General features: G+C 49.6%; 1 long non-coding RNA gene across 1 annotated transcript; it reads left to right on the top strand.

Annotated features, from left to right (window-relative positions):
• The first annotated feature begins 738 nt into the window (after positions 1–738).
• Positions 739–8,905, top strand: LOC307015300. The gene is made up of 2 exons (XR_013801459.1): positions 739–856; positions 8,182–8,905. It is a non-coding gene; the product is annotated as an uncharacterized lncRNA (long non-coding RNA).
• Positions 8,906–9,263: the final 358 nt, after the last annotated feature.

Genomic DNA, 9,263 nt, shown 5'->3' with positions numbered 1-9,263 from the left:
GAGAGGGAAAAGTGACAGTCCCCTCTGCTGGCTGCGACAATTTAGTGATCACTCAAAAATGATGATACGTTGTCATTATAAATAAATCCGAAGTACTGAGATTTTTCATTTAAAATGAGAAATTCCAAAGAGTAAAAATACTCTGTTACAAGTCAAAGTAATGCGTTCAAAATATTGTTTAAGCAGGTATTTGCTTTTGGGTGTCTACATACAATAAGCAGCCTGTATGCATCTTAGTATACGTAGGCTATTGCAAAAGTAAAATAATCCTATTAATTATTCAAAATGTGTCCAGTTAAGATCAAATAAATGATATGTGTGTATTTATAAGCAGCACTTGTTTTAATGATGATTTGAAACTACTCGAAACCATTTTATGAAGCAAAATCTCCGAAAAAACACAGTGTCTGTCAGAGCTGCCAAGTCTCACCCTTTGAGAGTGAGAGTCACGCAATTTAACCTCTTCACACGCCTCACGCCACACTTGCCATTTCACACGCTTTTTTCCCCCTCTCACTATTTTATACATTTTTTTTTCATTTAATGATATATTTCCATAACTTGTTGCTTGAGGCCTGCCGTAGTTCGAGTCAGGGACAGGGTGAGCCCGCCCTATTCTGCCCCCGGATTGGCTGACCGAGATATGTGATAACCAATCATCAGCCCTTGAGGCTAAATCTAACCAACCCCACGAAAGGCACCACGTATACAAACCAATCAGAGGCAGCTTAGGGCGGTTCATTGCGTCTCTATCCTATGAAGACAACTAGAACAACACTTATGGCGGAGAAATCGAAAAGTAAACGTGACTATAATGCCGTGACTGACATTTTCATCTGAAGCGGGAGATCAAGCGGTCGGTAACCACACATTATTTTTACAAATATCTTTATTTTGATGAAGTCAACGGTGGGTCTGACTACGTGAGACTTAACGTCACACAGGCTGCTGGTGAGCAGTGTGGCAGGTTGCTGCGGTGGGTTTAACAACAAACAACTGTGACTAATATAGCAGTGTTAGTTAAATCATCACATCATAACTCTTGGCTCTTGTCACATTTTCTTAACATTTTCTTAATAGATTGTAAAGTTTAATGACCACATCTGAAAAACAACCCGTTTCAGCTACATTACTTTACCAGATCAGTGCACATTGTGTTCTCTTTAGGTTTCCTAAACTTCTCCCATACACAGTGGCGTTTTCTCCTGGAGGCCAAGGGAAGCCAGGCTTCCCCTGTTTTTTCGGATTGTAGTTATAATTTTAATAAATTAATTTAAAAACTTCGTTTAGTTTCGGAAATTCTTTGTTGTGTGTTGCTGCCGGTGTTACAGTATAAGTTGAGTCATGACAACTGGCGACATTCTATTATTTTCGTCATAGGAATCCGGGGCGTGTACATTGAGGACCCATTGTTGACTTACCAGGAAAGAAACATCGTTTGTCATCTTTTGCTATATCTGCCTTCCTAAGATCACTTTGCTGCACATTCAGTACTCGTATGTGAGGTTGTGGGTGAGAGTCCGATATCGTGACGCTTACAGGGAGGTATCGAACATTACAAAGTAGGTGACTGTGTGGATGCCTGTTCAAAACATTGCAAACTTCAATAAATCATTTAAATTATATATTTGTGTCCGACTTTCATTTGTTCATCGTTCTTAATGTGATGTATAGTAGCTTTGATAGCTGTCCATACCTTCAGACAGCCTAAAAGTAAAACACAAGTTGTTTATTCACAGCCCGAACGCTCATCGAGATGACTGGATCAGTCATGACAACTTGTGATCAGCTCCGATTAAATTGTGATATCAATTCTGTAGCTAACCTCCAGGGAGCACGTTTATTTTATGAAATAAACGTTAAACGTATAGGCTTAAAGGCATAATAGAACTACCGTATTATATGTATTCAACTTGTGCCCCGCTGGACTTACTTTTCTGTGGTTTACCGTTACTGTGACATATCAGTATAGCCACGGAAGATAGTTTGTGTGTTTAATTCCCATGCATCAAGGTTATTTTCATGTATGTAATTGTTTTTCCTGCACAGTGTAGAGTCTTGTTGTGATGAGAGGGATACAGGTATTTCATAAAATAAACGTGCTCCCTGGAGGTTAGCTACAGAATTGATATCACAATTTAATCGGAGCTGATCACAAGTTTCATGACTGATCCAGTCATCTCGATGAGCGTTCGGGCTGTGAATAAACAACTTGTGTTTTACTTTTAGGCTGTCTGAAGGTATGGACAGCTATCAAAGCTACTGTAGTGCCGAGAGACGGGAGTCGGAGGCGGGGTATCGAAGGTACAAGCTAGACTTTTATTTAACATCAGAACAACATGTAAACAGCTTTCAGCCCGGGAAGATAAGACCGGGGGAAACAGGAAGTCCGGTCAACTCACTAATGTCCGTGCGGAACAATACCCCAACCCATAGTTCCGTGGGTGAATAATGGCAATCACCACACAAGCCCCCCCAGAATTCATCACCCATAGTCAAAACCCTCGCGCCTGGGAGGAAGTACCGCCCGACCCCGGCGCGTACGGACCACAGGGGCTGAGGAGGGCGGGGCCGCAGGCGAGGGCAGGGGCAGGGGCATCCACACAGGGGGTGGGGGGCGGGACATGGGAGGGCGGCCCCGACGTGGGGGCAGAGCCAACTCCAACGGCCTGGAAACGTCCACGTGAGCAGGCTTAATCCGATCAACGGACACAGTCTCAGGCCTGCCACCAACGTCCACCACCAGGCTCTTGTCCCCGTGACGTATGACCCTGAACGGACCGTCGTAAGTGGGGCGCAGGGGACCGCGGTGAGCGTCGTGGCGAATAAAAACGAAATCCGCCGACCGTAATCCGGGGGACACCCGGAAAGCTGGGTTGCTGTGCTGCGACGTGGGGACGGGCGTGAATGTCCCGGCGGTCTCCAGCAGGGAGGAGCGCTGCCCGGCTGCAGACCAGGGCACAGTGGCGGTGGGATTGAATTCCCCGGGGACCCGTAGCGTCTGGCCATAGACGAGCTCCGCCGACGAGGACTGCAGGTCTTCCTTGGGGGCACACCTGAGGCCGAGCATAACCCACGGGAGCTTATCCACCCAGTTGCCGTCTGTCAATCCGGCACGCAGTGACGCCTTCATGGATCGGTGAAACCGCTCACACAATCCGTTAGCCTGGGGGTGATATGCGGTGGTGCGGTGCAGCTTGACCCCCAAACCCACAGCAACAGCGTTCCACAGCTCCGAGGTGAACTGAGAACCGCGGTCAGAGGAGAGGTCAGACGGGGTCCCGAAGCGCGCCACCCACGTGCCGATGAAAGCGCGGGCGACGTCGGAAGCTGACGTCGAGGTGAGGGGAACGGCCTCGGGCCAGCGGGTCGTCCTGTCCACCATCGTAAACAGGTAGGTGAAACCGTGAGAGGGGGGAAGCGGACCTACGAGGTCGACATTGACATGGTCAAACCTCCTCTCAGGAACCGCAAACAGTTCAAAAGGGGCCCTAGTATGGCGGTGGACTTTAGCCCGTTGACAAGCCACGCATGCGTCGACCCAGGACTTCACGTCCTTCTTAAGCCCCTGCCACACGAACTTCTGCGACACCAACTTCACGGACGGTTTCCTACCGGGGTGGGAAAGATTGTGAACCGCCTCAAAAACGGGTCGGTGCCAGTCCGTAGGGACTAGCGGTCGAGGCTGGCCCGTGGAGATGTCACACCACAGCTTCGCGCCCGAGTCACCGACCGTGACCTCCTCCAGTCGCAATCCCGTGACCGAGGCCTTGAGGGTCTGGACCCCGTGGTCAGAGGCCTGGTCAGCGCCCATGCGGAGGTAATCGAGGCCCAGCTGCACAGCTCCGATGACCGCTCTGGAGAGGCAGTCCGCGACCACGTTAGCCTTGCCAGCGATGTGTCGTATGTCCGTGGTGTACTCGGAGATGTACGAAAGCTGGCGTTGCTGTCGGGCGGACCACGGCTCGGCCACCTTGGACATGCAGAAAGTAAGTGGCTTGTGATCCACGAACGCCGCAAACTCCCGGCCTTCCAGCAGGAAACGGAAGTTGCGAACAGCCAAATAGAGACCAAGGAGTTCCCTGTCAAAAGCGCTGTACTTGCGCTCCCTGGGAGTCAACTGGCGGCTGAAAAAGGCAAGCGGTTGCCAGGCGCCGTCGACCCATTGTTCATGCACCGCGCCCACAGCGTAGTCAGACGCGTCGGTGGTGATAGCGATGGGGGCCCTTTGTGACGGGTGAGCCAACATGGCGGCTTCGCTCAGGGCGGCTTTGGTGGCATCGAAAGCGGCTTCCCTTTCAGCCGTCCAGTCTATGGCCTGGCCGGGGGAATTGTCCTTGAGGGCCTCGTACAGCGGGCGCATGGTGTGGGCCGCCCGGCGGATGAACCGGTGATAAAACGTCACCATCCTGAGGAACTCTCGGAGCGCCCGAGCTGTAGACGGTCATGGAAAGGCGGACACGGCCTCCACTTTCGATGGGAGGGGGGCGGCTCCATCTTTGCTGATGAGATGCCCGAGGAAGTGGATGGAGGACAACCCGAACTGACACTTTGCCGGGTTGATAATCAGGCCGTGTTGGCTGAGCCTCGCAAAAAGGACACGGAGATGTGCCTGGTGCTCTTCAGAGGAGGAGCTGGCGACAAGGATGTCGTCTAAATAGACGAAAATGAATGGCATGTCTCTGAGCGCCGAATCCATCAGCCGCTGAAAGGACTGAGCTGCGTTCTTAAGTCCAAACGGCATACGCAGGAACTCGAAAAGCCCGAACGGCGTAATCACCGCAGTTTTGGGGACGTCTGAGGGGTGCACCGGAACCTGATGGTATCCCCGCACCAGATCCACCTTGGAGAAAACCAGCTTGCCCGCCAGGTGTGAAGAGAAGTCCTGGATGTGAGGGACCGGGTAGCGGTCTGGCGTAGTGGCGTCGTTAAGGCGGCGGTAGTCACCACACGGTCGCCAGCCACCGGCTGATTTAGGGACCATGTGGAGCGGCGAAGCCCAAGGGCTGTCCGAGCGGTGGATGATGCCCAGACGCTCCATGCTGTCGAACTCCGACTTGGCGACCGACAGCATGTCAGGGTTGAGCCGCCGGGCCCTAGCATAGACTGGGGGGCCTTCAGTGTCAATGTGGTGCTCTACCCTGTGTTTGGTAGTGGTAGCGGAAAAGGTGGGCTGCGTCAAGTCGGGAAACTCACTGAGAAGGTGCTGGAACTTGTCACCCTGTGAGAGTGAGCTGGAGAGCCCGCTGAATGACGCCTCGCCGCGGGTACATGCGAACGAGGCAAACCTCAGTGCGTCCACCAGGCGGCTGTTCTTGACGTCCACCAGCAGTCCGTGAGCGCACAGGAAGTCTGCGCCAAGGAGGGCGAAGGAGATGTCAGCCGTGATGAAATCCCACTTAAACCGCTGACCCTCGAAACACAGGTCCACTGTCTTTGTGCCATAGGTGCGGATAGGGGTGTCGTTAGCGGACGTCAAAGGTGGGCCGTGGCCCCCACCGGCGGCGTCCTCCACCGTAGACCAGAGAGGGTGTCCCTGATGAACAGGAGCCGGTTGGATGTGCCCACGCTCGCGGCCACTACCGAGCGCAGGCCTTGGCGTTTCCCGTTTCCTTGTAGGTGCAGGGGGGACGGCACATCCTCGCTTTCGCCCCATAGCGTGCATGGTACTGACACAGGCCAGGGCTGGAGTCGCTGACGTCGGCCCTGGAGCTTCTGCTAGGTGGCATGCCTCTACCAGGGAAGGAGCCGCTGCGTGTCGGGGCAAGCACCTCAGGGGTAAAACGCTGGGTGGCCAGGAAGAACCGGTCAGCTTCATCGGCTAAAGCGCGTGGCTCAGTAATAGCCGTGTTAGCGAGCGCTGTCTGAACATGCGGCGGCATGTGCCGAAGAAACAGTTCTATGAACAAAAAATTGGGTTCTTCCGTACCTAGCAGGTTGAGCATCATTTCCATGTGGTCAGAAGGCTTGCTGTCTCCCAGGCTATGAATAGCGAGCAGGCGTCGGGCCCGTTCCGACCGAGACAGCTCGAAAGTCTTTAGCAGGAAAGCCTTGAACGCTGCATATTTATCCTGGGCAGGGGGAGATGTAATAAAGCCCACCGTCCGGGTCGCAGTGGAGCTTCCCAGTGCCGAAACGACGTGGAAATAGCGTGATGCGTCATCAGTTACTCCGCGGAGGGCGAACTGAGCCTCCGCCTGTGCGAACCATGCAGCCGCAGATGTATCCCAAAACTCCGGCAGTTTGAAAAAAACTGCGTTATTTGCCATGCTCGATTCAGTCTCGGATCCTTCTACGAGACTTATGTCGGGGTCACCAATGTAGTGCCGAGAGACGGGAGTCGGAGGCGGGGTATCGAAGGTACAAGCTAGACTTTTATTTAACATCAGAACAACATGTAAACAGCTTTCAGCCCGGGAAGATAAGACCGGGGGAAACAGGAAGTCCGGTCAACTCACTAATGTCCGTGCGGAACAATACCCCAACCCATAGTTCCGTGGGTGAATAATGTCAATCACCACACTACTATACATCACATTAAGAACGATGAACAAATGAAAGTCGGACACAAATATATAATTTAAATGATTTATTGAAGTTTGCAATGTTTTGAACAGGCATCCACACAGTCACCTACTTTGTAATGTTCGATACCTCCCTGTAAGCGTCACGATATCGGACTCTCACCCACAACCTCACATACGAGTACTGAATGTGCAGCAAAGTGATCTTAGGAAGGCAGATATAGCAAAAGATGAACGTAAACGACAAACGATGTTTCTTTCCTGGTAAGTCAACAATGGGTCCTCAATGTACACGCCCCGGATTCCTATGACGAAAATAATAGAATGTCGCCAGTTGTCATGACTCAACTTATAGAGAGGCGAAGTCCCTCCCCTTCCAGGAGCCTCCATGGGACCCCGGAAGCGGAAAATGATAAATTGAATTCAATGGAGAGAGAAAACGTATCTTTTGATCCCGTTTGAATTGTGCCACGAATGACACATATGATGTTTGTCAATTTAAAAGAACATTTTGCAAGTCAAAAAAATTAAAATGTGTCGTAAAACTGTGAAGTAACACATTTGTTTGTGTTAAGCCGCTCAGTGAACTACATGTCTCTGGTCCCGCACAATACGCGTCACCAACACAAAGATGACCGTCACGTTGGCACATTTCACCTCGTTCTTTCAGAATGAGAATAAAAGTATAAAACGAGGTGAAAATCACTACAAGTCTGGGCACGTTGAGAGCTGTACATACACGAAAGGGGAGTTAGTCGGTTCTGTAAGAGCCAGCATGCGGGACCGGCTTTACAAGGTTTCGGTGAGTAATATGAGTGCAATGTTTAAGGTTAATGTCAGTCAATAAGGAGGAGAATGAAAAAGAAGATGATGAACCACAGACCTGGCATATAATGACTGCAGTGTGCAGGGCTGTGTTAATTTATGTTACTGTTATCAATAGCATTAGTTGACTGAGAAAACCGTCAAGAAAAAAAGTTTAGCGATGTTACGAGTCGACTAGCATAATATGAACCACGGCTGTGATTGACAACCTGGACAGCCAGTCAGAAGCTAGAATGCTAACCTAGAGAGCCAATCAGAACCTAGAACGGGTGTACTGTATACGGGTGTGTATGCTGTGGATAACATTAGTATTCACAAGAACAAGGTACACTCCCGTGTTTTGTTTTAGTTGCTCTTCAGATTGAAGCGGCCAGTTTTATATCGACTATATGTGTGATCTCCTTTTTACATCTCGTTGTGTCATTTGAGTTTATTTGCTGTGTGTAGATTCAAGGATTTTGGTTATCTTGTCAATTTGTTTGGTTATAGGCACAGCTGTGTGTGACTCCGTCTGGTACACTGGTATGTTTTCCTAATGTAGAGAGCATTGATTAATTCATAAACTACACACTGAGTCTAGATCCTGACCAAATCCTTTTTTGTTGATCAAATGTTTTTCAAAAATGCACATTTAAAAAAATACAATGTACAATCACAACCAATACAACACAAATTACAAAAAATTCAGAAAAAACAAACAACAACAATCAGACAAGAGGACAAAACTATGGAAAAATAAACCCCCCCACCCCCAGATCTGGACCATCCTTGTATTGCTCATTCAATCTATTATAGCATGTTAACAAACATGGTACTTACTTTATTTGTACAGATCTACATGGGAGAGGATGGCGTGATGCAGAGCGCTGTCTGTGGTTGTGCACGGGGGATGTACAAATGCAGCCACGCTGCAGCATTGGCAATATTTGCCATGTGGCAGATCAGCTCCACAGAAGTTGAGTGCCAGTGGAGGAAGGCTGGCACTTCAAAAGTAGTCCAGCCGGTGTCTCAACTCTACCAACAGCAAGAGGAGACATACAACCCACTGGCCAGAGACATCGCCACTGAGGAAGTAGACTTGTTCAGGTCTGCACTGAGGGGCGCAGCGTGGCATGGCATGGCTTTTGTCACCTGAGCCAGAGCTGCAGCCTCAACATCAGGCCATTTTCAACGTGCCGGAGCTGGTGAAGGAGCGTGGGGGTCGGGGGCTTGAGGCAATTCTTGCCTCAATGCGACTGAGCAGAGACCATTAAGCTGCCATCCAGACAGCCACCGTAGGACAGCGGACAAATCCTCAGTGGCAGTTACACAGGCAGGGCAGGTTGACAGCCAGCAATTTTGGTGCTGTGCTGAGGTCAGGACTTTCATCCACTCCATGCGCGTCCCTCATGAAGAGGGTGCTTGGGGGGTACAATTTAGACGGAGTCATGGCTGTCAACTGGGGAGTTGTAAACGAGGTGTGTTTGGCCAGTGTGTTTGGTCTTTTAAGTGTGACACATATGTATTGATAAATGCTTCACCTGACCACTGTTCCTAAATAAAAAAAGTTTTCTGCATCGTCAGTCATTTTTTCCAAATAATTACCAATATTTCACAAATTCTTCATGTCAACTTAAGAGCACAGCTGTATGTTGAGTGTCAGCTTTGCTTGCTTCATCTTACTGGGGGGCAGCTACATGGATGTCGGTGCAGTCCACAATCATTTTGCAGTTGAAGGCAGAATAAATTTATTATTGACTCAGAATGAAGCACAACTTCATGTCATACAATACATTGACTTTATTTGTAACTGTGTAAAAAAATAAATCATTGATTAGCAAGCAGGACCTGCAGGAACAGAGAATGGTGATGGATGGAGCTGGGAAGAGAGAAGAATAAAGAAAACAGATCAACTTTATTATCGGATATTAAAAA

This window comes from Notothenia rossii (genome assembly GCF_949606895.1).
Source record: "Notothenia rossii genome assembly, chromosome: 8".
Classification (NCBI taxonomy): domain Eukaryota; kingdom Metazoa; phylum Chordata; class Actinopteri; order Perciformes; family Nototheniidae; genus Notothenia; species Notothenia rossii.
This window is presented reverse-complemented; position numbering and strand designations above follow the sequence as displayed.